Below are 11291 nucleotides of genomic sequence, written 5' to 3' on the forward strand. Positions count from 1 at the left end.
ATCACTATATGCAATGAACATGTGCACGACCTTACTGTCAATATGTTTCTAAAACATTAACATCAACTCTTGGTCGGTATTAACTACTGGGAAGCTTTTCAAATCTGCATCGTAGTACTGAACATGTGCTACTTCTAGATAACCTGGTGGATACATATCTGTGATCTCATCGACCAAGTCTTTCAAATTTGTTGTATCACTGTCAACAACCTTGTCAAAGCAAAAACAACGGACATCCTTTCTGACCTTTTTTGGATTGCCAAGAAGCTTAATTTCCAACAAATAAGTTGATTTTGGATCAATCCTGTCAATTATTGTCCTACACACATGAGCAATACTAATCTTTCCTAAACCCTAGAAAACACATGCAGATCTATCACGAATAGAGGATATTTACCTTGCCAAAAAGGCTGCCGCCGAGCTCCTGCGCGCCTGCTCCTGCGCACCTGCGGCGGGAGGCACGCGGCCACCGCCAGGTGTTGCGCGCGCGCGCCCCTTGGCGCCTCCGCCGCGTGCGCAGCCCTGGGGGTGGGCCTCCTCCGCGCGTGCCCCTAGGGAGCCCTCCACCGCGCCCCTGGGGTGACTCTGCTCCCGAGTCCGCACGCCGCCGCCCGCCGCCCGCACGCCGCTCGCCCGCCGGCGCCACCCGCGCGCCGCCGCGCGCCGCCCGCCTCTGCTCCGGTCCTCCGGAGCAACGCCGCCTGGAGGCCACGGGAGAGGACGAGGGGCTTCCGAGTCCGCACGCCGCTCGCCCGCCGGCGCCGCCCGCGCGCCGCTGCCCGCCACCCGCCGCCCGCCCGCTGCTGGCCCGCCGCCGTCCGCCGCTCGCACGCCGCCACCCGCCTCTGCTCCGGTCCTCCGGAGCAACGCCGCCTGGAGGCCACGGGAGAGGATGAGGGGCTCACGGGATAGGATGTGGGAGATGGGGTCGGGGGTGTGTGTGGGAGTGGCAGGGGTAGTTCAGTCCAAGAAATTTTTGCTTCTCACCTCAAACCTCAAACCCTAACAGATTGGCCTAACGGGTCTAATGGGAGGGCCATGGAAGAGAATGAAAATAAAAGGAGGCCACAATAGGGCGTTTCAGTTTTCCAGGGCCATAGAATGAAGCGTGATTTATTTCAGGGCCTTCCAGGGAATTCTCCCATGAATATTCTCCCTAGATCCAAGGGAGAAGCCCAGAGTCCAATAGCAGTCCAGCAAGAAACACGCTAATAGAGAGTTACCGGAGTAATTCTACTAGAGCCAAGACTTGAGCAACTATAGTCTAAACTAGAAATATTGCAACTAGAATAAAGTAGATGATGAACATAAACTGACTCAAAGTAAGAAAATAACTGAACATATATTGATAACTCAAGTATTTCAAAAGAAAATTGAAAAGATACAAGACTTTATACTAGAACTTCTGAAGACTCCTTCGGAACCCTAAGGCATAGCTCGACCCGAACTCTAACTTCCAACTACACTGCTCTAACTCTACTATGCAACAAACTGAAGTGGAGACCTCCTTCTTGGTGAGTGTCTAATTCTGGCATGAGCACACCAATCTATAGTGCTAAGGTAACTTGCCGGTAATTATAGGCAAAGGTGCTCATGGGCTAGGGTCGACTGACGCTCTGGTACACCATCTCAAGAATCCGTCATTCCAGATTCACATGCATTGGCGTCCTCGTTTGGCTTGCTATAGAATGGGCTAGCCTGCACCATGTTAATGAGATTCAATTTAAGCTCAAAGTTCACGTCCCCGACGTCAATGTTGGGTCCGGTGGCCACGTTGGTAGCGGAGGGGACGAGGAAGTCATGAAGAATCTTTTCAGCCATAGGCTCAGGCGCTGATGGTGCTTGAACGACTGGTTCAGTTGCCGAGACAATGATTTGAGGAGGGATGACGCGAGGTCGAACCTTTCTCATGAGGTTCCCTGGATTTTCAATGGAGTTTGTTGGCAGAGAGAAACTAGTCATACACTACCCTATTTTCATCTATCACGAGAGAACAAAAACATCATTAGCCTATAGAAGCAATAGCTATTTATTAAACATATTGCCAAGATTATGTATTAGTAAATCTTTTAACCAATGCCATCCCTAGCAACGGCACTGAAAATGCTTGTTGACATTTCTTAGCCTCATCACCAAGATTGTTAGTCCTTGGCAACGACACCAAGAAATGCATGTTGGTATGTCTTAACGATTACATATTGGATCTGCAAGCACACAGATATACCGCTGTAGCATTTCACCCGAAGAATATTCGGGTATCCTTATTTATATTTTCCCTAGGATGGCATGGTGTAAAAGAGTTTACTAGGTACATAAACAAAATAGTATGAATAAGTTATAGACTATATTTCACACAGGGTAAGACATGATAAATGGTATGGATAAGGGTAATGTGACACACACACAAGCTAATCTCAAGATAAAGAATAATGTTAGCAGGGCATTGGCATACAAAAAATATCCTAAAATCATCTATTCATACAAGTAAGGGTTAAACAAGATAAATGGTTAGGGGTCAGAGCTAAGGCTCAGATATCAGGAAGAATGTCCCGCACCGGTGTACAACCAGACCCATTACATCTTTCAGAACTCCTACACCATACTCGAACATGGGGAACTACACTAACCACGGCAATTCCGTCGTAGCAGACTAACCGAGCTGTGACCACCTGCCGTCTACCCCTACAATACCGTGGAGCATTGTCATATCCGAAGGATCCCGCATACCCGGGCACCACGCCCGTATATGAGGTCACTATCCTACCGCCCAGGTCTCCCACCCTTCGGATGGACAAGTAAAGCACTAAGGCAAGCCCAAAGGCAGAACGAACCGAGATCCTTACTAAGAACATCTGCCCTAACCACATATAAAACATAATTTTTGGAAGAACAAGGCATGATATGATAAACTATCAAGATAGCATAGCAACCATGAGTAAGCTCTGCATTATGAATGAGATAGTGAAAATTCGAATACAAAGCCATATCGGAGGCCGAGGATTGCTCAACGACCTCGAGGATGACTGGATTCGCTAAAGAGAAGTTCTAGCCTAGCTCCACTACCCTAAGGATTACAAGTCACAAAGTGAGAGAGGGAGAGAGGCTCTAATGTGTGGTGTGTGTGAATGAGGGGGGAGGCCTCCTTTTATAGCCTCCAAGGGTGGTTCCCTCCATCTCTTCATATGGAAACCTTAGCCATCGCCTCTAAAGAGGTAAGGACAATCTTCCCGGCAAAGATTGGGCAGCCGGGAAGCCATCCAGGTTCGGCTGAACCTGAGGGTCGGCTGAACACAAATGGTGCTCCCTCATCTCTACCTTCCTTGGCTGGCTGGCATGTGGGTCCTGATGGTGATCCTTGGTGATTTGTGCCTTGACGCCCATTTAGTCTGATTTGTGGGCCTTCTTATCTTTGGTAATCGTAGGATGGGATCTTCTGTGTACTTTTGCCAGTGTTTTGTGTATGTTTATCTCTTCTTGTAGACTTGTATCCCTAAAATAGCTTATTATCCAAAACAACTGTGGAACTAGGTTAGTGATACATATATATGTGAGTAAGGGGTATAGTTTTCCTTTATTTATGAGTATAGTTGACGGTCAGATTTAGCATTTAAGGACCGTCAACAAGTACTTGATACTTTACTTTAGGAACCTTCTTAGAGCCAATGTTGACCCTATCAAGCTCATCCCATATATCAAACGCATTGGCATTGCTACAAATCTAGCAAAATACTTCTTCACTAATTGCTTCAAAGATCTCATTTCTAGCTCTAGCGGTCCATTTCAATTGAGATTCGGTGATCTCCCAAGCCTCGGGAGACAACGCTTCAAGGTAACTCACCTTGTGAGATTTCCATTACCCGTAGTTTCTCCCATCTAACTTGATTCTCCACTACTACTCCCGGGGCTATTCTAGGTCAAATTTATGATGCTGGTGTTAATAAAATTCCCTTGCCAGTAAAGTTGTTGTTCGGGTTCTTTTTCTAGGCTGAGAGAAGGATTTTCTAGCCTTTCTAATACCACTAGGAATGATACATGTTGGCGGTCATTATCTCAGTATCCGACACCCAAACACTCAAAAAATAATGGAGTATAAGCAAAGTTTCATACACATTGCATTTCATCAAAGAAAGTTCAACGCGTTTTTAACCAATATGGCGTCAAGAACCAGGCCCGATCGACCCTAGGGAGTGGGGCGACCCTAGCCTAGCTCTTCCGTTGCCCAACTTCATCTACATGCAAGAAAACTCATATAGATGTATCACTCACTATGAAAACTGAGTTAGTTGATCTAAGGCTCCAGAAACACTTCACTTGGATTCAAGGGCCTACCTGCACAGAAAGAACGGCGCGGCCATGGACCCACTGATCCAAGGGAGGCACTTGGGACCAACACGTGGAAGATCAGATGACCATGCAAACGACACCGAATGCCTTGAGTGTGGAACATCTCAATATAAGCGAAGAAATGACATTAATGATGAGGAAAAGAGGCACGGAGCTCCTCAAAAGGTGGCATGGTATTTTCCTTTGTCACACCCGGGGCCACAGGACTGCACACATGGCGTAGATATGCTTGGATAAGGGATGGGACATGACCCACACCCTACATCAGTTGTAACTACTCGTACCATAGTAGAACTAGTCAGAACAGAAGGAAACTACCCGAGTAGTACTCGGGTAGGGCTCCTAAGCTTGTATCTGGCTAGGATTTCCATGTAACCGTGTCCCCCCAGACTATATAAATACGGGCAGGAACCCCCTCCAAACATACAACACCTAAAACAATAAAAACCACCGCACAAGATGTAGGGTATTATGCTCTCGGCAGCCCGAACCTATCTAAACTTTGTGTTCCTTGCACCTTCGAGCTCCTGATCTCGGTGACACCCCATCTAAAACTCACCACCTCGAGGGTATCCCTCGGTGGGCTTGGCGGTAAAATATCGACACCCTTTGGTTCCTCGTCTGAGGCTTTTGTTTGAATTAAGAAAGGACGCACAACTATTGTGTTGGCACAAGGAGAGCCGCAATCAAGATGATTACATAAGGCACCTGGAAGATTCCACCTGTTGGTACTTTTTACAATTACAAATAAATCTACAAGCTTATAGGTACCGTTGTAGCTTTCACCCAAGAGTATTCTAGGGTATCATATCCACTAAGAAACGTGTGTATATTCTCTAAGATTCAGGTTCATCCAAGGACACCATACTAGCTAGAGGAAAGGGGTAGAGAGGATTCTTAAGGCTAAGATTCAAAGATAAGATAGAACTTTCCTAATTGTTTATTTTGGGCTACTGGCTTCTTCTGGATAGAACCTGGCTTGTTCCAGTAATACGGCACTGGGATATACCCGAACGTAGAGGGTTACGCTGGATAGGCAGGGATATCACCACCTGCTACCTACCTCATCTCACCATGGGATATACCAGTACCAACAGGTAAAGTCTGTTCTGACACCACGTCTATACCGTCTTCTACTAACTCTAGGCTTAGCTTTAAGCTAGAGCACCCACTTAGACTAGTGAACTATTGATCCAGTAAACAACTAAGGAACTAGAATACTACTTAACTTAGAAACTAAAGCACAGAGGAAGTCACGAACACTTGCTTTGATTGATAAGCATCTGTCGAGGTACAAGCTGGAGAGGAGTACAGACAACCCTGGCACTTTCCCGACTTCTGAAAGGATCGATGGACCAAGAGGGGGGGTGAATTGGGCCTTTTTCAATTTCTAAACCAAGGTAAAACAACCTTAACCTATGCAAAAACTAGAAAGGCCCCAATTCACCAACCGGATAACTAAACAACCTACACAAGCTAGTTAAGATGAAAAGAGATAAAGCCTAGCAATGTAGATCTAACTAGTGATTCCTAAATCAAGCACATGAATGAATTGCATGAAAGATAATGCTTGAAAAAGTAAAGTGGACAAGGGACAACCGGATTTTTCCCGTGGTATCGATGTGTTGGCACACACCCCTAATCCACGTTGTGACACTCACAAAGAGTATTGTCACCTCCCAAGTCACCAAGACGAGGGCGCTCACTAAGAGTCTCCGTTCACCATCCCGGTGTGGTGGAGATCAAGCCACGTACAAATCTCTTCTCCGGGCTTCCACAATCCTTGGCAAGCTCCGCGAGAATCACCTCGATCACCAAGATCGCCTAGGTGATGCCAATCACCAAGAGTAACAAGCTAAGGCCTTCACTTGAGCAAGAACCAATCACCAAGAATGGATGCACACAAGCTTCTCTCTACTCAAGTCCTTAATCTTGCTTCTTGAATGATTGAATGAACAAGTGTATGAAATGTTGAAGCTCAAGGTGGCTCTTGACTATAGTATGTGTGTTTGGATGTTGCCTGGTGTCAAGAGTGGTAGAATGACCCATTGGAGGGGTATATATGGGCAGCTCACACGAATAGAGCCGTTGGAGAAAAAGCTGCCAGAAAACTGCGTAGCGCCGGTTAATCCGACGTCCCTCCAATAGTCATCGTCGGTTTAACCGGTGAATGTAAACTGCCACTTCTGAAAACTAGCCGTTACAGCTTGGGCAGATTAACCGTCGTTGCATCGGTTTAACCGGTGAGTGTAATCATCCATTGATCAACAGAAATACCAAGTCACTGGACAACTGCACCGACGTCCAATCTCAAATAGCGTCGGTTTAACCGGTGAGTGTAGTTGTCCACTGATCAACTGAAAACCGAGTCTCTGGACAACTGCACCGACGTCAAAATTCAAATAACGTCGGTTTAACCGGTGTATTGACTTGTCCAGTCCTGCTGACCTCGTTTAACCGACGTATATAAAACTTGAAGCGTCGGTTAAACCGGTGAATATGATTTTTCTGATTTTGCCTATTCTGACTTGAGTCTTGAATGAAATCCAAAAATTCTTGAGATATAAGTTGAGAACCACTTATTTGAGCTTCTAGAAACCTGAGTGACCTTTGTGTGCATCCATTTTCAAATGACCATGTCCATGCTCAAGTTACTAAGCCTAAACCCCTCTTAATAGTGCGATCACTACAAAACTATAAAACCTATACTAACCTAAGTGTCCTTCTCAACCTTATGACACTTAGGATTAGAAAGATCCTTAGTCTTGACATATTATTGAGTTGAAAGCCGAGATCGCCTTTTTGAATAATGTAAATTAGGGGCCTCTTTTGACATATAACCAAATGAGCAATAATGATCTATAAAGCTGCACAAACTCATTAGTCACAATAATGGTTGTCATTAATCACCGAAACATACCTTAAGGGCCTAGATGCTTACAATCTCCCCCTTTTTGGTGATTGATGACAACACAGACATAAATAACGAGAGAGCGAGAAAGATATGGCAGGAATAAACACAGGCAAACTCGAAAGAAAGGAACCAAAGAGCTCAAAGGCTCAAACGAAATCCATAGATATGTCTCAAAAGCTCAGCATGCTCAAATGACAAATGTACATATCCATGAACTAAAACCAGATATAAGACAATATATAATACAATAAGAGACAACAAAGTCCTGATCGAGCTCTGTCTAGTGCTACCCTCCCCCTGACTCTCACTCCCTCTCCCCCTTTGGCATCCAAGCCCAAAAAGGGTAGCTACTGATCCGGGTGACGAGGGACGGCGAGGAAGCGATCCGGGTCATCGTCGTCGTCGTCGTCGTCAGACGGTGGATCCTCAGTGACTGCCGGTAGCTGCTGATCTGAAGGGCCTGCTGGTGCTGAGCTGACCGGAGGTGTAGCTGTCGTCGAGGCTGTCGTCGAGGCCCTGGTGCTAGCACTGCCTGGGAGAGGGTCCGTGGAAGTAGTAGCCGGCTCAGCAGAAGATGTGTCAACATCTGAAGTAGTGAGTGCTGATGCTGCCGGCTGTGACGACTGCTGAAGTAAGGACACCTCTCCGCCTCCCCCTGAAGGTAATGGCTGTGGTACGACGGGGAGGCCAACGGACTGCACTGCTGAAGGTGACTCCTGGAAGAGCGAGGTCGCAGGCAGTGGAGAGAAGAGAGGACGACTCGCAGACCCAAGTAATGCTGACAGGGAGAACATGATCTCTGGGGTCGCGGAAGAAGCTGGAGCAGTAGTGGCCGGAGCTGGTGTGACTGCAAGTGGAGGTGCTCCGGTGCCCTGAAGGCCTGATGGTCCTGGCTGCTGAGGGGCGAGTCCGGTGTGAGAATATAGCTGTGAAATCATCCCGAACATCGCCATCATGCCCTGCTGCATCTGCTGAAACTGAGCGTCCGTCCTCTGAGAGACTCTGTCAATAAGGCCGACGAAACGCTCCTCTGTAGCAGCTCGCTCTCGGGCGGCCTCCCTCTGAATCTGTGCAAGCTGGGCCTCATGGGCTCTCCTGGCCTCCTCCTGTGCCCGGCGGTCCTCCCTCTGCTGAGTGACCAGCTGCTGCAAAAGTGCGGTGAGCTCAGACGGCTGAGACACCTGAGACTCTGAAACTGTAGTAGCAGCAGCTGTCACTGGAGCCGGCTCTCCTGAACCCCCTGCCTCGTGATCATGACTCGTTGGAGCAGGTGCAGGGAAGTACTCCTCATCCTCGGAGGAGTCTGACTCAAGGTCTGACCAATGTATCTCATCATCTCCTCCGGGAAGCTGTGCCTCAGCGGCGAGCAGTGCCTCATCCTCCTGGGCCACTCGGGCCTGTACCTCCGGTGACAATCGTGCCATGGCAGCACGATCTGCCTGTCTCCCTCTCCTCCTGTCTGAGGGTGCAGTCGGTCGGTAAACTGGAAACCAGGGAGTCTCGTCCTGTCTGTAGACTGCACTGACGGGTGACTCAGCTGGTACTATCATGGAGCAAATGAAACTGATCCAGTGAGCATAAGGAAACTGTCGTACTATGCCCATCCCGTCAGTGATAACATCCTCTATCTCAGCTAAGATGAAGTCGACAATATTAAAGGGCTCGTGAGTGAGGATGTGAAGAAGTAGCAGCTGCTGCAGACCTGTGAACCCCTCAGGGTAGCCACTCCTCGGGAGCAACGTCCTCCGGAGTGCCATGTGAACAGCGTAGGCCTCTGGGGTCAGCAAGCTCGGTACTCTGGCGTAGGAAGCCGGGAAGGGCTGGCGGAAGCACTGTGAGATAGCCTCGTGAGAAGGTGCTATTCCGCCAATCATGGCTCTGCGCGGTGGATCTGCATCACCATAGACCATCTCGTGCAGAGAGACGTCAACCAAGTCAACTCCTAGAATCCCTGCGAGTGTCGCCCTGGACAAACCAAACACCTGCCCCCCAAACATGAAGTGAACTGCTCTGCGCTCTGGGGCAATCCAAGCTGTGGCGTAGAAAACTCTGACCCAGTCCTCAATATATCTGTTCCTCTCAATCGAGAGCAACCTGGGCAGACCTCTGAAGTGATCGAAGTGCTCGCGGACATCGGCTCCCCCTGCAGCTGTCCTCAGTGAAACCCAGTCCAGTACTCGGTGAGGGAAAATCCTGTGGCCCCGCCTCTGATAGGTCTCGTAGAAACTGGCCTGAAGTAGCGTCCAGAATCTACGATCGACCCTGCTGTCTCGTGTCACCGGGAACCACTCCTCCTCCTGTACACTCCACCTGAGCCTCTTGACCTTCGCCGCATTGGCCTTGGTCAAGTTCTGGAGCAGCACACCTGGCTCCAGACGCACGACAGTGTCCATGCGGAACACTGCGCGCTCGGCCGCTAGGGCCTCGGCTCGTCGAGCTGCTGCTGCTGCTGCGGTGGACCTGCGAGGCTCCTGTGGCTGGTGGCCTCCTCGCGTCCTAGGTCCAGTGCGACGCTCGGTCGCAGGTGAGGGCTGCTCTGCAGGGGACGTCTGCCGGGTGCGGCCAGAACGTCGTAGAGCTGGTGACTGAGTGTCCTGCCCCTGAGACTGCTCGGACTGCGCTGTCTCTGTATCTGAATCGGACTCTGCCGCTGAAGCTGACTGCTCTGACTCTGCTGCTGCTGCGGCTGTGGCTCTGGTGGCCCTGGCACCTCTGACTCTGCCCATGCCTCTGCCTCTGCCTCTGCCTCTGGCTGGCGGATCTCTGATCGCAAAAGGACGAGCACGGCCGGATGCCTGCTCCTCGGCGGCCTTAGCCACCATCTCGGCCCTCTCGGCCTCTCTCGCTGCGCGAGTCCGCTTGCGCGCGGGCTCCTCGACCACTACCTCCTTTCCTTTCCTCTTGTCACGGCCCATCACGATCACAGATAGTAACAAGACACGGTGACACGGCAGTGACGTCGACGCGGTGGCGCAAGGGCAATGCAAGGCGTTGCAAGGCGTGGTGGTGTTGGCGACGCACGGGTGATGGCGTGAAGGTGTGTGTGCGGGCAGCGACCGGTGGTTGCGTGTGGGCGGCGGACAGCGGCGCGGTCGAGTGCGGTCGGCGGATGGCGGCGCGTACGGGCGAAGCAAAGCGGCGGTGGAACGGGTGCGCGCGCGGCAGATGGTGAAGGACGGTGGCGGCAGCGCGGGCGCGACAGGCGGTGGTGCGACGACGGCCGGCGCGGGAATGTGGCGGGCGGCGGCGGCACGGTGGTGGACGGCGACAGCGGCGGCGAGCGGTGGCGTAAGGCGGCGGACGGCGGTGACGGCAGTGAGGGCGAAGGCGAGAAGACGCGCTAGACACGAACGCGAGTGAAGGGTTGTGACCGGTCAAGAGGGAAATATGACATGTGGACCCCGCAGTTTTTCTTATCGCCGGTTGATCCGACGCTTAGGTTTTGAACACCGGTTGATTGCATCGGTGTAGTTTCCCAGAAACCCAGCCAAATCTGTATCTGTACGCCGGTTGAACCGATGATCTGAAAAATGAACTCGTCGGTTGAACGATGCAAATAACAGTTGATTTTTAGGTCAGAATTGTGTTCTGTTCATCGGTTGATCCGATGCTGCAAGCTTTGTATACGCCGGTTGAACGCCTGAAATGACTGAGCTGTGGCTGACACTTAGTAACGCCGGTTAAACCGATGGGTATAGATCCATTGAACGTCGGTTTAACCGGTGAACCCAAAAACCCTCTCTCAGCTCACTTTTCTATGCTAAGTCCAATGAACTTATAAGATTCAACTAAACTCAAGTTAATGGACTTGCATAGGCGACTTTACCCCTCAAAATAGGATAGTTTAATAACTTAAATAGTTTTTCTTTTCAAAATCAAGGATAAGTCGCAAGAGAGACAAAGCGCCAAATTAAAATGTATGAGCCATGTCATAGGAATATTGAAGGAGGAAAGCTTCAAACTCACACTGACATTGCTCACTAGGCAATAACGCACCTAACACTTTACTCTCTTCACTTCTCATGAATTAAGA

This window comes from Panicum hallii, chromosome 7 (assembly GCF_002211085.1).
Source record: "Panicum hallii strain FIL2 chromosome 7, PHallii_v3.1, whole genome shotgun sequence".
NCBI lineage: Eukaryota > Viridiplantae > Streptophyta > Magnoliopsida > Poales > Poaceae > Panicum > Panicum hallii.